The sequence below is a fragment of the Hemiscyllium ocellatum genome, unplaced genomic scaffold, assembly GCF_020745735.1.
Source record: "Hemiscyllium ocellatum isolate sHemOce1 unplaced genomic scaffold, sHemOce1.pat.X.cur. scaffold_234_pat_ctg1, whole genome shotgun sequence".
Lineage (NCBI taxonomy): Eukaryota > Metazoa > Chordata > Chondrichthyes > Orectolobiformes > Hemiscylliidae > Hemiscyllium > Hemiscyllium ocellatum.
Genome location: NW_026868059.1, coordinates 544153 through 563973, shown reverse-complemented (window position 1 = coordinate 563973; position 19821 = coordinate 544153). Strand labels below are relative to the sequence as shown.

Here is a 19821-nt window from a genome sequence, read left to right as displayed (position 1 = left end):
CTCCCTCTGCTCTGGCAATGTTACTCATGCGTCTCTATGTTGACCTACTCAGTTTCAGCGGAGAACCGCAATGTATTGTATCTTTGTCTTTGTTATTTAAATATTAAGAGCATGGAGGTCACTGTCTACTGTTCTGGTTACAAACTCCACTTCCTTCCAGTGTTTCCATCCCATGCCTGGCCAATATCTGCAGCTGAAGCAGATGAGTCACAACTGTGGAAGATCCCTTTGATCATGAGCTGATTCCTGATACCATGCCCTGACCATTTCTAACTTGAAATACTTACCACTCCGCGATGTATCTCACTGGCTTATTCCATCTCCTGTTTGAACCTTGAGTTATAAAATACAGTCTTAATGAAGTTAATAATCTGCTGCTGACGCTCTCGGCTTCAACCCTGTTGAAGCAAATCTGATTCGAACACACACCAACCTCCCATCCATCTGTCATTCATGTTCACACGGATGTATATTGCTATTTTTATGGCAATGCCTTTATTTTAACATTCTCAAACACTTTACCTCATCTGTACACTCTGATGAACACACACACACGAAGCGAGAGCAAACCTTCCAATTGGAGACAGTAATCTGATGCGAGTATAGTTAGCATATAATAGTAAAGTTTGCAATGCTCTCCATGCTGGACAGATAGTGCAGTTTACTGAGCAACACACTAGCATGGTCTGTACAGCTGTCCATGCTGGGCTGTCATCTTGTCCCAGTTTATGTTGTTTGTGGTGTTCTGTGAAGCAGATTCAGAATTTGATGTAACAAACCATTTCAGATGATCTGACAATGCCTTTATTTAATGTTCTCATTCTTGTAATTTTACTCTCGAAGATCTTACTTCTCCAGTTAGTCCCACTGCTCTGTCTTTTCCCCCATTTTTCCACAACCTCCTTCCAGTTAATTAACTGTCTGTTTCTGTCTGTAATGTGAATCTCTCTGTCCCTCTGTATCTTTCCCTGGCCTTGGGTTTTGGCTATATTTTGTATCGAGTGCTGGCACTGTGTAGCTCAGAAACAGTGAAATGGTGTGAATCTGGCTGTTTTTCACTTCCCGGTATGTCCCATGTGATGGCCCATGGACAGGTGTGTTTCAGAAGTTATGAGACACATCCTTGTAACTTGGTCTGTACCTGTATTTGCCAACTCAGGTGACCTTGCGATCAGTAACACGGGGAAGCTCATTGAGTAAAGGACCAGGCATCTAAACTGTCTGACAATGCTGTCACTTTTTTTTAAAAAATGGTTATTTTATTTTTTTTAACAAGAGATCTTAAAGTCCATACTGCCTACTGTAAACATCTCAAGTAAATAACTTTTGGGGTTTTGGGTTTTTAATAAATAGTAGTAACAATGGCCAGCTCGCATAGACCAGGCTTTCTAGTTTTTTCCTTATAGCTGTAAGTCACCAGGTGCTTGTGTCCCAGAAGGGTTGGAAGTTTTAGTAAATTATCCAGAGCTGCTATTCTCTCTGAAGCTTCACTTGATGCTGTTTCCTCCTGGATTGGAGAACTGCATGTCTGAATGCTCCTTGTTACCATGGGGTGTGTTTAGGTGATGTTCATATATTGGAATAGTTCATTTGTAGACGGTTTTGTATCCATTGTTCGGTTAAGGCTTCCAATAGTTAAGTTATTCTCAAATCCTCTTCATTTTGTATGGATTTTCATTACATTAAATATATTGTGTTTTAATTAATGGTGAGTGGTTTGGCTAGTAGCATCATATCTGGAACTCTCACTTCGCATCTGCCTTTAAAATAAGAAAATGTTGGCATCCAAGCGACTTCCTTGAAATAGTTTGAGGCAGTCTGGTTGGTCTATAGCAAACTGGGGTTTCTTGTCTGGTTCTAAATTGATAATACCAAATTGGGTTTACAATTACAATCCCCACAATGTGCAAACAGGCCATTTGACCCAACAAGTCCACCCTGACCCTCCGAGGAGTGACCTACCCAGAAACATTCCTTTACCCTATTAGTACACATTTTCCCCAACTAAGGCATCTAAACCCCACATCCCTGAAAACCACAAACAATTTAGCATGGCCAATTCACCTGATATGCACATCTTTAGATTGCGGGAGGAAACCAGAGCATCCAGAATACTCTCATGCAGACACTGGAGAGTATGCAACAGAGACTATTGGGTTCAAAAGTCACATATAGTAGTTGTTGCGGATGTTGAATTCAGTTGGTTTAAAACGTGTTTTGTGTATAAAGATTCTTTCAGTGACTGAGAGTTCTCTGGGTGTGGACGAAGTGAAGTTGGGGGGTTTATAAAAGGGAATGAAGGTAAAGCTGTAGGAATTGACAGACAAGCTGGAGTTGGGGTTGTGTTTGTCTGTGAGAAAATGAGAGATAATTACAGCTATAGCTTGGCAATTACATTTGGTGGAACCGCCATCAGACTCTTTGGAAATGGCTCGAATTCAATTTGAAATGAGGCGACTTGAACATGAGAAGGAATTGAAACCAGTCAAATTAAAATGAGAAGTAGAAATAAAAGAAAAGGAAATGAAGAAGAACGAGAGAGAAGAAACCCAGAGCTTTTCAACTTCACAAGTTAGTAATTAGGAAAGTTGACATAGAAGTTGGAGATGAAGGTAGACGGTAGGTTGGATGAGGAGGATAGTAAGGATGAGCAATCCTTTAGTAGCCAAAGGCCTGATGGGGTTCTGTTTAAATATGCCCAGACATTGTCTAAATTTGATGAGAAGGATGGGGAAGGCTTTTTAATTTCATTTGAGAAAGTGGCTAAACAAATGCAGTGATCAGTGACCATGTGGATTTAGTTGATCCACCCAGAGCTGTAAGGTATTTGCATCCCGATCAGTGGGGGTATCTGGCCAGTATGAGGAGGTGAAGAAAGCCATCTGAAGGGCATATGAGCTTGGGCCAGAAGCTACAGACAGCGTTTCTGGAATCTAAAAAAAAAACCTCCCTCGTTAAGCGTGCATTGAGTTTGAAAGAATCAAACAAAGTAATTTTGAAAGGTGGGTATTAGTATTAAAAACAGAGCAAAGGCTATGGCACTCTTAGAGAGATTCTTATTTTGGAGAAGTTCAACAATTCACTTCCTGCAGCCGTGAGAACTCGTGTGGAAGAGCAGAGAGTTACAACGGCAAGATTAGAAACTGAAATGGCTGATGATGATTGGGTTCAGAAATCAAAGTTTGGATTCTGTGAGAGATTGAGAAGAATGTGTGAGATCTTCTTAAAACATATGCCTATGAGAGTAAGGTTTACTGGTATAGGCCAGGAGTAGCAGGTAAAGAGGTTATAGCATTAAGAGGTACAGAAGTATGTAATTCTTTTATGCTGAGACATGAGGAGCTATATAATTCAGAGGGAGCATTGGAGAGATGAGGAGTGCTCCATTATGTAACGTGTGGTTGGGGTGTCCAGTGGAAACATCAACAGATTTATTCCACAATGGGGAAGGAGGCCTTGAGCTTGACGTTGGTGTTACAACATTTCAGCATTTAAATTGTGAATAACATACATGAGACAAGTCTTTATCACTGATCGTGATTCCTTAAAACTTTGGGGGCATTCAGGTGAAAAATTAGCAGTCTGTTTCAATTGAGCTTATTATTGCTGCCATTCAGTTTGAAATTATACAGGTGACAGGGCGAGAAAACTAAGTTTTGACACAGTCTGGAGACGTGGATGAAGAAAGACAAAGGCATTCTGTGGCAGGAGTAAAATGACTGAAATCGAATCTCGTTGTGAACATTTATATGCTCAGAGTCAATATCATATATATATATATATATATATATATGCATTGCAGTCATAGAATCACAGAGTCATAGAGATGTACAGCATGGAAGCAGACACTTCAGTCCAACCCGTCCATGCCCCCAGATATTCCAACCCAATCTCGTCCCACCTGCCAGCACCCAGCCCATATCCCTCCAAACCCTTCCTATTCATATACCCATCCAAATGTCTCTTAAATTGTATCAGCCTCCCCCAAATCCTCTGGCAGCTCATTCCATCCACGTGTCACCCTCTGCATGAAAAAGTTTGCCCCTTAGGTCTCTTTGATATCTTTCCCCTCTCACCCTAAACCTATGCCCTCTAGTTCTGGACTCGCGACCCCAGGGAAAGATTTTGCCTATTTATCCTATCCATACCCCTCAGCCTCTGACTCTCCAGGGAAATTAGCTCCAGCCGGTTCAGCCTCTCCCTGTAGCTCAAATCCTCTAGTCCTGGCAACATTCTTGTAAATCTTTTCTAAACCTTTTCAAGTTTCACAACATCTTCCCGATAGGAAGGAGACCAGAATTGCCCGCAATATTCCAACAGTGGCCTAACCAATGTCCTGTCCAGCTGCAACATGACATCCCAACTCCTGTACTCAATACTATGACCAATAAGGGAAAGCATACCAAACACCTTCTTCACTATCCTTTCTATCTGCTACTAATAGAGGAAGATTAGGAAGTCTAACATGAATCCATCTTTGTATATTGATAGATCATTTTATTAAAGGTGGAGTTGTGAGGATACTATCACTGTATAAAGGTTATTTTCTCTTGTTTTTTTAAGAGAGGTTTTAAAGGCAGAGGTGCGGAACTGCTGTCTGAAAACAGTTTAAGTAAATAACTGAGGAGGCCTTTAGGTTTTATTAAAACGGTGATAACAATGGAAGGGCAGTGGCCAGCTCTCCCTGACCAGGGTTTCTCATTTTGTTTTTGGCTGCAGCATTCAGAAGCTGTTGGAGATCCTAGCAGGGTTAAAAGTTTCAATACATGATCCCCAGCTGCTTTTCTCTCTGAGATGGTTGTTGATGTTGCTTTTTCCTGGATCAAAAAAACTGCATGTAAGAATCTGTATTTGAATTTATCTTTGTGCCAAGCAGTATATACCAAGAAGGTACGGTATCTATTGTTTGTGTAACTGTTCCAACATATAAGTTCTCCCAAAATTTCTTTGATTGTATTTTAACTAAAGCATTTGAATAGATTATACTTGGCTTAACGTTGAGTGCTTTGACCAGTCACAACATATCTGGAAAATACACTTCACATCTCTCTTTCAAATAAGGAATGGTTTGGGTCTAAGTGGCCTTCTTAAAATATTTTGCGGGGATCTGGTCTGGTCCACAATATTTGTAGCCGAGGGGTTTCTGACTGACTCCTGTTGTTGAAAAGTTAGTGGAGGTGCTGGGGATGGTTTGCTGGAGGTTTTGCTCTGAGCTGCCTCAGACATTCAGTGAGACCGGAGGATTTGGTGACCCAACTTTGGATGGAGCATGGGGACTATGGTAACAGCATCTGGGTGTGTAACATGAACACCAAATGGAACAGAAGCTGCAGAGAGGGGAAGCTCTGAAACCACGGAGTGAGTGTGTGTTGGGAAAGGGATCTGCTGTATCCACCTCGGGTTTTCCAGGAGCAGCTTCCCAAGCTACACTTAACCCAGGAACAGAGTGTTGAGGGGATCTGGTCTGAAGTAGGAGCTGGTCACAGAGCGGTGTCACCTTCTTCAACACGACCTGCAGCTTCACGCCAGGGGGAAGATGGTGCTGCCGGTGGCTATTAGGGTCACAGTTTCATTCAGCTTCTGTGATCCGAAACTTTCCAGGCCGGAGTCGGTGACAGCTCCGTCATCTCCCAGTATCTCAACATCAGTGTCACCATTCGGTGATGGAGGATGTATATGGTGGATGAGATCAATACATTGCTTCTCCCTCAGCGGGAAGCTGCCAGGTGTATCCTTATTTTCCCAGTATAGTTAGATTCCCGATGGTGTACATGGAATCTGCCGAGTAGCCATTACATGGGGAGAGGTAGAGGAACTGAAGGAGCTCACACTCTATTAATGTTACAGGTTGTCCATGTACAGTATATTATGTTGGTGAATACCCCTGTCCTGAAAGCAGCCATAGTTCCTTCATTCAGAAGCAGGCAGCCATTCCCATCGTCTACGGGTCTCCATATAGAAAGGAATAATTGTATCTTGGATAAAGGCCATCCCCTTACTACACGTTTCAAAACTCCATCCCCACCACCAACCAACCACATCAAAAGTATTCCATGTGTACAGAGAGCAATGGGGTCACTCGGATTGTCAATGAGCAGACCATCAGGGATGGAGAAAAACCTTCCATGTCTGAACGGGTCTGAGTGAACCCCCCAGTACACAGTATCATGAAGTCCTGTAATCCCTCTCCATTTCAGTAACATACTGCCTTCCATTATTCCTGTAAATGAAATTACAGGTTATATTATGTTGTATTGCACCTGCCAGATTATTATCCATTGTCTTTAACTTTCTGTATCTATTCGCAGACACTCCACCCTCTCTTGATAATTTAATCTCTTGCTTATCCAAGCGACATCACCAAACTCAGTATCTGGATATCTGTTCCAACCTCCTGATCATTGATGTAGATTGTAAATAGTTGAGGTCCCCGCACTGGTCACTGTGTGACTCCACTGGTGACGTTCTGACAAACTGATTAAGACTGATTTATCCGGAGAGCCTGCTTCCTGTTTGATAGACAGTCTTCCCTCTATACTGTGTATTACGGTCGAAAGGCTGAGTGTGGACGAGGAGCATCAGTCAGGAATCCAACCCCTCGAACCAGCTCCGCCATTGAATACAATCATGGCTGATGTTATCGAGGCCTCGGTTCCACTTTCCTGATAACTCTCCATCCTAAGACACTTTCTTTGCAGGAATCAGTTGAGGGAACTATCTCTGAGCTCCTTCCAATATAACAATACACTTTCTTCATTGAGTAGAAAAATTCTTTACACACTACTCCAATGTGATCTCACTAAGATCCTGTACAGAGGCAGCAAAAACATTACCAGGCTGCTGAAAGGTTTCCATCCAGTTCAGAGCAATCTCAGCTCTCTAGGGTAATACACAGCATTGTTTAAAATCATTGTCCTTCTCTACTCTACATGCATAACTCTAGAGAAAATCTCACAATAATGCTTGCGAAGAGCATGAATAACGTGGCGAGATGACCTCTAACATTAATTTTATTTAGAATCTGACCATTGGGGAGGTGCCAGAGTGCTGGAGAACGATTAGTACGATTCCACTTCACAGTAATCATGATTTGGAAATGCTGGTGTTGGACTGGGGTGTCCAAAGTTAAAAATCACACAACACCATGTTATAGTCCAACAGGTTTAATTGGAAGCACAGTAGCTTTCAGAGAACCGCACCTTCTTCAGGTGATTGTGGGGGACAAAATTGTAAGGCACAGCATTTATAGCAAAAAAAATTACGATATGATGTAACTGAAGCTACACATTGAAAATTACCTTGATTGTCTGTTGAGTCTTTCATCTGTTCAAAAACCATGATAGTTTACCTTCTTCCGTGTGTAAATCAAAAAACTTTTTTTTTAAGTTGCATTCTCAGGTTAACTGTAACAATTGGGTTATTTAGACAATATGTCGAAGGTGTTAGCGCCCTGTGTTCTCTGTCTATGCCATGATTTTAGATCAATTCTAACCTAAAAAGCCAGATAACAGAGTTTTACTGTTTTTGAGCAAAGTACAATGTAACTCTGCAAGTACAAATTCACCCCACAAAACGTATGGGCGCATGTGGGTCTTTGTGTCTGTCTGTGTGTACGTCTGTCTGGTTTGGGGGTTGTAAGTGTGAGAGAGAGTGTACATGTGTGTGTCGTGATTGCAGAGTGTCTTAATTCAGTGAGGGGGTGCATGTGTGAGTGGAAGTGTGTATGTGTCTGGGGTGGGGGTTTGCGAGTGTCTGTGAGAGAGAGGGTATATGTGCCTGCATGAGTGTAGAGTGGTCTAAGTCTCTGAGAGGATGCATGTGTGAGTATGGGAGTGTGTGTGTCTGTAAGGGTGTGCATGAGTGTCTGTGTGCATGTCTGTGTATATGTGTGTCCGTGTGTATGTGTGTGTATAGGAGTGTGTGTGTGTGTGTGTGTGTGTGTAACTGTGTCTGTGTATGTATATAGTGCAATGGTGGTCACCTGTAGTATGATGAACCAAAGGGCCCAGTTGAGGCCCTCCCTATGGGTACTGAACTTAGCTATCAGCCCTGTTTGGCTATTTTTCGCTGTTGACTGTCCTGAAGTCTGCCTTGGAGGATGGTCACCCAAGGTCGAATGTCCAGTACCGCAGAAGTGTCCCAACTGGGAGGCAACACTTCTGTCTGTTGATTGTGGTGTGGTGCCCATTCATCCTTTGTCGTAGCCTTTGCTCGGTTTCCCCAATGTACCATGCCTCCAGGCGCCCTTGCCTGCAATGTATAAGATAGACAATGTTGGCTGAGTCACATGAGTACCTGCCATGTACATGGTGGGAGGTGTCCTCACATGTAATGGTAATACCCATGTCCACATTCTGACACGTCTTGCAGTGCCTACCGTGACAGGGTTGTATGGCGCTGTCCTGAAAGCTGGGCAGCTTGCTATGAACAATGATCTGTTGGAGGTTTGGTGGTTGTTTAAAGGCAAGCAGTGGAGGTGTGGGGAAGGTCTTGGCGAGGTGCTCATCCTCATTGATAATGTGTTGGAGGTCACGAAGAACATGGTATAATTTGTCAGCTCCTGGGAAGTACTGAACAATGAAGGGTACCCTGTCAGTTGCCACAGCAAGGTACCGTAATAACTTCCTTAGGAGATAGACATGTGCTCCCTATAACAAAGTGACAAAACCTGAACAGAATACTCCAAGTGCGGCCTTACCAAAGTCCTGTATAACTGCAGCATAAATTCCCAACTTCCATACTCAATGTCCGGCCTGATGAAGGTCTGTGTGCCAGATGCCTTCTTCACTGCCCTGTCTACATGTGACTCCACTCTCAGAGAACCATGCTCCTGAACACCAAGGTCTCACTGCCCACTACACCCCTTAAGGCCCTCCCATTCGCAGTGCAACTCCTACCTTGAGTTGAGTTTCTAAAATGGAAGACATCACACTTCTTTATTAAATTCCATTTGCCATTTCTCGGCCCACTTCCCAACTGATTAAGGTCCTGCTGCAATTTCTGATAAACTTCCTCAATGATTATGCTCCCACTTATTGTAGTGTCATCTGCAAACTTACTAATCATGCCTTGTACATTCTCAACCAAATTAACCAAAACAGACAGCTATGGACCCAGCCTCCAGTCTGACAAGTATCCTTCCACTAAACCCCCTGCTTCCGACCATCAAGCCAACTATGCATCCAATTGGCCAGTTCCCCAGCATTCCACATGATGTAATTCTCCAGAGCAGTCTGCCATGTGGAACCTTATCAAAGGCCTTACTGTTATCCATAGAGACTATGGTTACCGCTCGGCCCTCATCAACCTGCTTGGTCACTTCATCAACGAACTCTAACAAATTTGGGAAGCATGATCTCCCACTCACGAGTCTCTGCTGACTGCTTCGAATCAAATCCTGTGTAAGTAATGGGTGCAGTCAATGGTGTGCTGTCCTTCATTGTAAGATAATTCGAGTACATAAGTAATGCCATCTTCCTGCTGTTTTAGGGCCTTGCCGAAAGCGTGGTTGGGACACACTCTACGGATTTGATCTCCTTTGTAAGGAATGATCTCCTTACCACAGACACGGGTGATGGTATCACGAGGATAGAGTGAAGAAGCTGAGCGTTTAATCAGTAGAGCTGTGAGAGACGAAGACACGGTGACGTTAAACATGAGGAGTGGCAGCGATCAGTTACTTCCAAAAGAGACATTGACAGGGAGAGAAATTCCATACTTTATCAAGGATTGGTTGGTTTGATTTATTGTCACGTGTACCTCAGGACAGGGAATCACTTTATTTATGAGCAGCGGAGGAAGATCATAGTCAGCATGGCCAGACAGATCATAGGGTGGAAATAGACTTGGACAGAGTAAGGCATACAGGTTACACTGAACAGGACGTGCACTAGACAAGATTAACATGAAGAAGATCAGCATTATTTGAACTTAGAGAGTCCATTTATCAATCTAACGTGACTTTCCTAATAGTTTATATGCCTAAATTAACTCTCCTCACGTTATTGTGTAGGCGGCGTGTGAACCCGTACTGAACGCCATGTTGCTCACAATCCCCAACAGCAGCCACAATACCTTCCATCTGAAACAGGTAGCCGTTCCCACCAGCTCCCGCCTTACACAGAGAACACCAGGCTGGCTTCTCGGAGATGGAAGGTGCCTTCTTGTGACTTCACACAAGACATATGGCTTCCCTCCTCACCGCGAGAAAACCGCATTAAAGTCCCACGTGTGTATCATGACAGATGGAGCTACGAGGAACAACGTGGAGCAGTCTGTCTGTGCAGCCTCTGCTCCACTTGTTCATCATGTTAGAGCATCAGTTAGGAGTCAGCGAGGACTGTTGATGCTGAAGATCAGAGCAGACAGTGGTTTGCTGGAAAAGCACAGCAGGAGAATTGACGTTTCGGGCATAAGCCGTTCATCAGGAATCAGCATCAATTACCTCATTCTGCCCCTGTGTAAGTGCATTGAGGTGGGAATGGCCTCCTCCTGTTCCTGTATAAGTGACTCAAGGGACTGACTGGCTTCTTCCTCGTCCAATTGGACAGGGCCAAGGGCCTGATTGGGTTACCCTGGTTCCTGTATGACAGCTCGATGTGCTGACTAGTGTGATGATGCTGTAGGTTTTAAGAAGGTATTTTGTTCTGGTTTCTTTTACGAGAGAGATTGAATGACCGTTACCAAGCTGGCTAGTTAAGACCACTTGAGTAAACAACTAGTGAGGCCTTAGGTTTATTTTACTGCAGATGGAATGGGTGTGGTCAGCTCTCGCAGATTAGGATTTCTGGGTTTTGGTTTCTCAGTAACATCAGAAATCATTGGGGTCTCCACCAAGTTGAAAGCTTTAGTGAATGTCTCCTGGCAGCTACTCTCTGTGAATTTTCTCTTGGTGCTGTTTTTAAATCCTGAATTGGAGAAATATTTGTGTCATTCAGTGTCTGAATATTCCTTTTTGCCAAGGGCTGTGTTCATGTGATTTTCCAGTATTGGAACAGTTCATTAGTATTAGGTCCTAGATCTATTATTCTGTTAACTCGTCCAATATAATTACGTTATTCTAAATTCTTCTTTCTTTGGTTTTATTTCATCTATCGTGTTTAAGTAAATGGTGTTTTGCTTCACACTGAGTTGTTTGACCAGTCACATTGCATCTGGAACAGACACTTTACATTTTCTTTAAAATAAGAAAACATTAGAGTCTCGGCTACCGCCTTCAAATATTGTCGAGGGGCTCTGGTGTGGCCCATCACACTAGAATCCTTCTCTTCCTGAGTAATAGGCTGGAGGCACTGAATGGGCTGTCCCTGTTCTTCTCCAATAGTGTCAATGGGCTGAACGACTTCCTCATATTCCTGTGAAACCAGTGTGAGGTGCGGAATGAACTGTTATTTTACTGTGGCAATGTGCAGTGTCAGACAGTCCTTTATATGAATGTTACGGACTCTTTAAAAGCACAAGCCTCAATGCAGTCCATGTCCTGCTGCACATGGACACAGTCCAATTCAGGAGCTGACGGGGGTGTCAAATTATTCTGAACATTGTGGAATCCTCAGTGACCATCCCCACTTCTGATCTTATGGTGGGGAGGGTGGGGGCGGGGAGACATTGATGAAGCAGCTGTAGAAGTTTGTGAAGAGGAAGCTACCCTGAGGATCTCCCACAGAGGTGACCCAGGACTGAGATGTTGAACATCTTCCTTTGTGCAATGCATGATTCCAAACACTGGAGAGTTTTCTCTGATACCCATTAAGTTCACATTTGTTAAGCTCCTTGATGTCAACAGAAGTCAACAGAAGCCTTGATATCAGGGCCAGTCATTTTTACCTGACCACTTGTGTCCTATCAGAGAGTTGAGGGCGATGAAGAATTGGGTATGAAAGAGGATTTGAGACCAAGAGCAGATCAGTCATGATCTTAGTGGAGGACAAGGCAGGTTTGGGGAGTGAACGACCTGGCCCTGTGTCTGATGTTCTCACATTCTGTTATTGGAAAGTTAGTGGGTGTTATTTTCATGAATGTTCTGTTACTGAATGTTGCCGTCAGGGAGACCAGAGGATTTTGTGAGCCATCTCTGGGTGAGGTATGGGAGCTGTATTCATAATGAATTTGGGTCTACAACATGACCAACAAATGGAGCACACGTTTCAGAGAGGGGAAGCTCTGTAAAGAGAGATGAGGGGCCTCTTTCATCCCCAGCCTGGGTTTTACAATTACATTTCCCAAATCACCTCAACGGGTGTGGGACAGTCTTGCAGGGCTGAATGATCTCCTCTGTTTCTGTGCAACAGGTTATAGAAGTAAGTAGTCTCTAAATGCTCCTGCCTAACAGGCTTAATGGTCTGAATGGAGCACAGGACCACGGGATTGAGGGACAGGAGTGAGTCATTAGATACGTTGAACCTTCTCCACCAGGCACTAAGATTGTGGATGATCAGGTTGGGGTCTCAGCCGCACTTTCCTGTCTGTGTCCCATTATCCATTACTCAGTTCTTTGTCAAATATTTCACTAACGCAACTTTCAATCAATGTGAACATAGAGGCACGATAAACTTCCAGTGAAGAGGATTCGGATTTGAACGGTACTTTCAGAATTTTTCGTCATCCCTCTTACAGAATCAGAGAGTCATACAGAACGGAAACAGACCCGTTAGTCCAATCTGTTCACTCCGATCAGATTTCAAATCTGATCCAGTCCCATTTGCCAGCATTTGGCCAATATCCCTCCTCTTTCGGATACTTTTTAAATGTGCGATTGTAACCGCCTTCAGCACTTCCTCTGACAGCACTTTATGTACACACACCACTGTGTGTGTGAAACATTTATCTTCAGGTCCCTTCTAAATCATTCGCCCTCTCCCCTCCAACCTATGCTCTCCTGTTCTGATCTCCCCTACCCTGGGGAGCAGAACATGCCTGTTCAGAATATCCATGCCCCTGATGGTTTTATAAACCTCTGAAATGTCACCCTTCAGCCTCTGACACTCCAGGGAGAAACACCTCAAACTAATCAACCTCTCGCTCAAGCTCAAACCTCCAGTCCTGGGACATCCGTGTAAATCCTTTCTGCAGAAAACCAAGATGTACGCAGTATTCTTAAAGTGGTCTCACCAACATCCTGTACAGATACAACATGCCACCACAACTCCTATACTCAATGCTCTGACTGATTAAGGCAAATTTGTAAAATGTGTTCTGTACCGCACTGCCTGCATTCGACTCCACTTTCAAGAACAATGTACCTGCAGCCCTATTTCCCTTTGTCTCACAACACTCACCAGGCCCTTACAATTAAATGTGTAATTTCTGCCCTGATTTGCCTACCCAAAATGCGTAACCTCGTATTTATCTAAGTTAAACTTCATCTGTCACACCTTGCCCCTTTGTTCCATCTATTTGTGATCTTGTTGTACTCTGAGATAATCTGCAACACCACTTTTCTGATGTCATCTGTAAACTTACTCCCTATGGTCCCAATATTTGCGTCTTCTCCCCTTGTCTGCGTGAGCTTCTGATGGGTGCTCCAGTTTCCTCCCACAGCCCAAAGCTGTATAATTCAAGTGGGTTGGTCAAATAGTCCATAGTGTTCAGCGATTTCTACTTTAGGTGCACTAGTCAGGGGTAACTGTAAGGGCATGGGAAGGTTAGTCTTTGAAAGGTTAGTATGGACTTGTTGGGCCGAAGGGCTTGTTTCCACACTGCAGGGATTCTATAAAAATAAGAATGGTAACAATAACAGGAGAGTCTTGTTTTAGCTCGTACACGTTACTGTGATGAGGAATAATGCAGGAGAGAGAGTGCAATCGGCCGTTTCTTCTCGGGCAGATGACATTTTCTCCCTCCCTGAGTTGAATCACACAATAATGTCATTCTCTCCCAATACTGGACCATGTGAGGTCTCCTTGTACATTGTCCAAACTATGTCTCCATCACATTCCCTGTTCCATGTCGGTGCATCATTGCTGCTGTCATACACAGAGCCATACCCTGAGCAGAAAATGGTCTCGGTCGATTTGAAGATATGTTTATATGTCCCTGTGTCATTAAAAAAATAAAATGGTTAATGTATTCAGAATACATAGAACATGGAACATAGAACAGTCCAGCACAGAACAGGCCCTTCAGCCCACCATGTTGTGCCGACCATTGATCCTCATGTATGCACATTTACATTTCTGTGACCATATGCATGTCCAGCAGTCTCTTAAATGTCCCCAATGGCCTCGCTTCCACAACTGCTGCTGGCAATGCATTCCATGCTCTCACAACTCTCTGTGTAAAGAACCTGCCTCTGACATCCCCTCTATACGTTCCTCCAACCAGCTTAAAACTATGACCCCTCGTGTTAGCCATTTCTGCCCAGGGAAATAGTCTCTGGCTATCAACACTATCTATGCCTCTCATAATCTTGAATACCTCAGTTAGGTCCCCTCTTCTCCCCCTTTTCTCCAATGAAAGAACTTCGAGCTCAGTCAACCTCTCTTCATAACATAAGCACTCCAGTCCAGGCAGCAACCTGGTAAACCTCATCTGAACCCTCCCCAAAGCATCCACATTTTTCCTATAATAGGGTGACCAGAACGGGACGCAGTATTTCAAGTGCGGTCTTACCAAAGTTTTATAGAGCTGCAACAAGATCTCACGACTCTTAAACTCAATCCTCCTGTTAATGAAAGCCAAAACACCATATGCTTTCTTAACAACCCTGTCCACTTGGGTGGCCATTTTAAGAGATCTATGTACCTGCACACAAAGATCTCTCTGTTCCTTCACACTGCCAAGAATCCTATCCTTAATCCTGTACTCAGCTTTCAAATTCGACCTTCCAAAATGCATCACCTCGCATTGATCCAGGTTGAACTCCATCTGCCACCTCTCAGCCCATCTCTGCATCCTGTCAATGTCCCGCTGCAGCCTACAACAGGTCTCTATACTGTCAACGACACCTCCAACCTTCGTGTCATCTGCAAACTTGCTGACCCATCCTTCAATCCCCTCATCCAACTCATTTATAAAAATTACAAACAGTAGAGGCCCAAGGACAGATCCCTGTGGAACACCACTCACCACAGACTTCCAGGCAGAATATTTTCCTTCCACTACCACTCGCTGTCTTCTGTTGGCCAGCCAATTCTGTATCCAAACAGCTAACACAGATACCGGTGTTAAAATTAATGTTTTAACAAATACAGAAATTGCTGGAAAATCTTGGTAGGTCTGTCAGCATCCAGATGCCTTTTACATGATGGAGTTGTACCAGCCTCCACCACTTCCTCTGGCAGCTCATTCTATATACACACCACCCTCTGTGTGAAAAGGTGCCCCTTAGGCCTCTTCAAAACCTTTCCCCTCTCAATTTCCACCAATATCCTCTAGTTTTGAGCGCCCCTAACCTGGGGAAAAACCTTGACTACAAACCCTATCCATGACCATTCTGATTTTATAAACCTTTACTGCTGCGAAATGTGACTTCAATCAACACGAATGGCTGTACTTTCAATGATCCTGGGCCGAAATGCTGACATTCAACACCGACACCTGTTCTTTCTCCATCAAGTCACAATTCTAAAACCAGTTTAATCAGTTTGTTCAGATATATTAGGAGACACTTCTGTGGGATTTACACCTAGACCTTTGTGCCCGGAGGTAGGGACACGAGCACCACTCAGCAATACCCATAAAGCTGTAACATTATTCTCCCGTGTGTTTGTTCATCAGTCTGTTATGACATGCTGAGACATACCTCTGCAACAGGCAGGACATGAATCCACACCTTCTGGTCCAGAGCTAGGAACACTACCAAACAATTTCAGGAATTGGAATCAAACCCAGAGTCATGGCTCAGAGACAGGGACACTACCCACGACACTACTATACCCAGATTTTGGGTCACATTTTAAGGTACAGCATTCAGCTCGGTGTGGATTTATTATAATCAGGTTACCATTACTGAACTACACAAAACACTTTGTTTTGTTAAACAAGTGCAAGATCGAAATTAACTCTGACCATCTTTAATCGCTATTATCTGTAGTCTACTATATTAGGGAAAGGAATCCTGCAGACATATTCTGCCCAATGAAGGGTCTCAAGTAGATCTTTATTACTGAACATCAGACACGGAGAAAGACCATAATTTCTGGTCCCAAAACACCGATCAGTATAACTCAACTCTCACATGTGTCTCAAACCATGAAATGATACCACGCCATGAAAGGATACTTTCCAGCCTCTCCTCCCCACTGACTGTGTCTGCAATCTGTCCCTCCTCCCTCTAACCACACAAGGCAAACCAAGCTCAGGGTCTTTGTGAAAATGAAGGCCGGAGTGTGCAGGCCTCCTGGAGAGGGGGGGGACATTTTAAAATTAAACGGGGAAGGTGAGGAGGTGGTAATGTCACTCACTGGCTGAGGGGTGGCAGATGGAGTTTAGTTTGGACTAATGCGAGATACTGGGTTTGGTAAATCCAACAAGAGCAGGACTTATACAATTAAACGCAGGGCCTTTGGCGGTGTTGTAGAACAGAGACCTCGGCCATCAGGTATAATTCTTTAAAATTTGCATCTCATATAGGTAATGTGGTTAAGAAGGTGTTTAACACACTTGTCTTCAATGGTCAGACCTTTGAGTATCGGAATTGGGACGTCATGTTGAGGTTGTACAGGACATTGGTGAGACCTCTTCTGGAATACTGTGTCCAGTCTGGTCATCCTGCCCACTCATTCAACAGGCACACCAACCTGTGGGTGAAACATCTGCCCCTTAGGTCACTTTTAAATGTTTCCCCTCTTACCTTACAACTATGTCCTCTAGTTTTGGTCTCCATTACCCTTATAAAATACATTGACTGTTCACTTTGATATTATTGACCTTGATATTATTAACCTGGAGAGGGTTCAGAAGAGTTTAACCTGGATGTTGCTGCAAATGGAGAGATTGAGCTATAAGGAGAGGCTGGGTAGGCTGGGACTTTTTTTCCCTAGAGTATATTATATAGAGGGGAAACTTTGCAGAGGTTTATAAAATGATAAGGGGTACAGATAAGCTGAAGGGCTGATGTCTTTTACCGAGAGTTGGGGATTCAAAACTGAGTGATATTTTAAGGTGCGAGGAAAGAAGATTTACAAAAGTCATGAGAGGTAATTATTTTAGAAGAAGCTGGCTTGTGTGTGGAATGAACTTGCAGAGCAAGTGGTGAAAACAGGGACAGTTACAACGTTTAAAGGATATTTAGATCAGTACATGGATAAGACATCAGTTTGGATGGTGCTGTGAGCAGCTGCCCTCTCCCTCCCCCTCTCTGAGTGAATTCCTGTTGGTTTTCACCCTCTGCCAATGCCGGTGCAGTGGCGTGGGGAGGCCAGCAGAGGGTGACATTGCATCACTTTAAGCACCACAGAGACAGCCAGACTTGCCCCACACAGAGACACACAGATACACACACAGCAATTGTTAGGGCACAGCATAGATCTCATCTGGTAATTTAAACTAAACATAAATAAATGCTCAATTCACCTCGAAACTGTTAAAATATGAGTGACAGAGAACTCCCAAATTCCACTGATTAAATAAAAACAACAATGTATTTTTTAACACTGAAAGTGATCTGAAAGACCCTCTATCTCTTAACTGCTTATAACCAGACTCCAGCTCTGTAGTAATATACTGTTTCTGGGTCTGCCATCCTCTCATATCACAGGTACTTGTAAGCTCTCAGTTCAGAGCAGCATTCACTCTCTCTTAAAGGTACAGTACACGCTTTCAACTTCATCCCATTATACCCTGGTGAATATAGATAAGTGGAACCTATCAGGATTTCTCTTGCTCTGTGGTTTGTCAATATTTCATCTACTCTGTCTCGTATATGTCAGGATTTTTGTTGATCCATTGACAGTATGTCATTATTTGACTCTGTCCTTGGGAATATATCAGTATCTCACTTGCTCACACTCCTGTGTGTGGGACAGGATTTCAGTTGTTTCATGGGGACTGTGACAATCTTAATGTTTCTAAATGGTACCAAACCTGCAAGGATTGTAAAGTCTATGGAGGACAGTGTGGAACTCTAACAGGACAGTGACACGCTGGTAGATAGGGATCAACGCAGAGCAGTATGAGGTGATGCACTTTGATATGAAAGATAAAGAAAGACAGTTTAAAACAGGCCGTGCCATTATAAAGGGGCTGAAGGAACAGAGAGCGCCGCGTGTATATGAGCAAGAGCTTTGTTCGGGGGTCGGTGCTATAACAGATATACCGTGAGTGTGAGGGAGCAGAGAGAACACAGTGACCCTTATCCTGACAGAGCGGGGAAGGTTTTTGATGCATGTGCTGTATTGCTGGACATTTCTTCAGATCACAGAAACTGCACTGAGCTGGGTGGGGAGCACAGACCATGCTCAGTGGGTCTGCTGGTGTGGCTCTCTCTGGGAAGAGAATGGTCACCCTCTGTACTAGCCCATCCACCAGGACCTCCGTGCCCCAGTCGACAAACCGTGGTGTAATTGCCCCATATCTTTCATGCTCGGGGTAAACTGTACAGGGCAGCTCCTAACTGAGAAAGGTCAGCCGTGTACCCATTGGCCTTTTAAAGATGGCACCAGTGCCAGGGGTCATGGAATATCCAGGGGCACCCGGGCGACTGTGAGTCCCTCCAGCCATGATGGGTGGGAGAACCAAGCTGGTACTGAATGAGAGGGACACTATGGTGGGGGTGGGGTGTGTGGGTCGTCAATGAGTTGTGTTTGATAGGATAGCACCAGGAATCTAGCTTGGCCACGTACAGATAATCTCTCTGCCCAGTGAGTCAGAGATTCTGTTGTAACTACTCCCAATTACAAAGCTGTAGAACAAACGTTCATCCAAACTCCATCATTTCACCTCACACCAATGTCCCCTTTTCCCGTCTTTCCTGGGAAGACTGGCTCATGTAACCGGATGCTATCGAAGTGTCTACATTTCAGTATTCTGAAACCTGAGAACACAGCCGTCCATGACACTATCTCTCAGTCTCCTCCTCTATGTCTATACCACAAACCCATCCCATGTGATGATATTTAAACTGATTCCCCCGCCATCTCTCTCTGGCAGTGATGTTCACACCCACAGCACCCCCTTGACATGGCACAATATCGATATGGAGCTGTAAATTGGTGGGAGCTGGAGGTCCTGTCACTTCCAGCATGGGCTGCAAGTTTCCCCACACTGGGCAGGGATCTAACACAGTGTTACTGAGCAATGCGCTGGGGTGGTGTACACAGTCCTACATGCTGGGAGGGTAACTGCTCCTGGGTTACAGATCAATGCACTGGGGTGGGGTACAGAGTCCTACATGCTGGGAGGGTAACTGCTCCTGGGTTTACATATGAATTCACGGGTGATCACTGCACAGGTCTCTGTGCTGGTCAGACTGTCTGGTTGAGGTTTATAGATAATACAATGATGTGGTCTGCACAGCTCTCGGTGCTGGACAGATATGTAACCTGTGCACAGTGTATCATGGTGGTGGGGTGAATAGGGGTGAAAAGTGATAGACAGGTCAAGGAGCTCCACGGGACGTTCTGTCCCCGACATTCTATAACTGACATTCCCCGGAACGTTCTGCCCCCGACATTCTATAACTGACATTCCCCGGAACGTTCTCTCCCCAACATTCTATAACTGACATTCCCCGGAACGTTCTGTCCCTGACATTCTATAACCGACACTCCCCGGAACGTTCTGTCCCTGACATTCTATAACTGACATTCCCCGGAACGTTCCGTCACCGACATTCTATAACCGACATTCCCCGGAACGTTCTGTCCCTGACGTTCTATAACC

The 19821-nt window shown here is 44.2% G+C and overlaps 1 long non-coding RNA gene across 1 annotated transcript in view; it reads right to left on the bottom strand.

Moving 5' to 3' along the window:
• Positions 1-7147: 7147 nt before the first annotated feature.
• The window catches only part of LOC132811720 (uncharacterized), a 28865-nt gene continuing 16191 nt past the window's right edge, over positions 7148-19821 (bottom strand). Inside the window, exon 3 of the long non-coding RNA XR_009643371.1 lies at positions 7148-8250. This is a non-coding gene — a long non-coding RNA (uncharacterized LOC132811720). The remainder of the gene's footprint in view (positions 8251-19821) is intronic.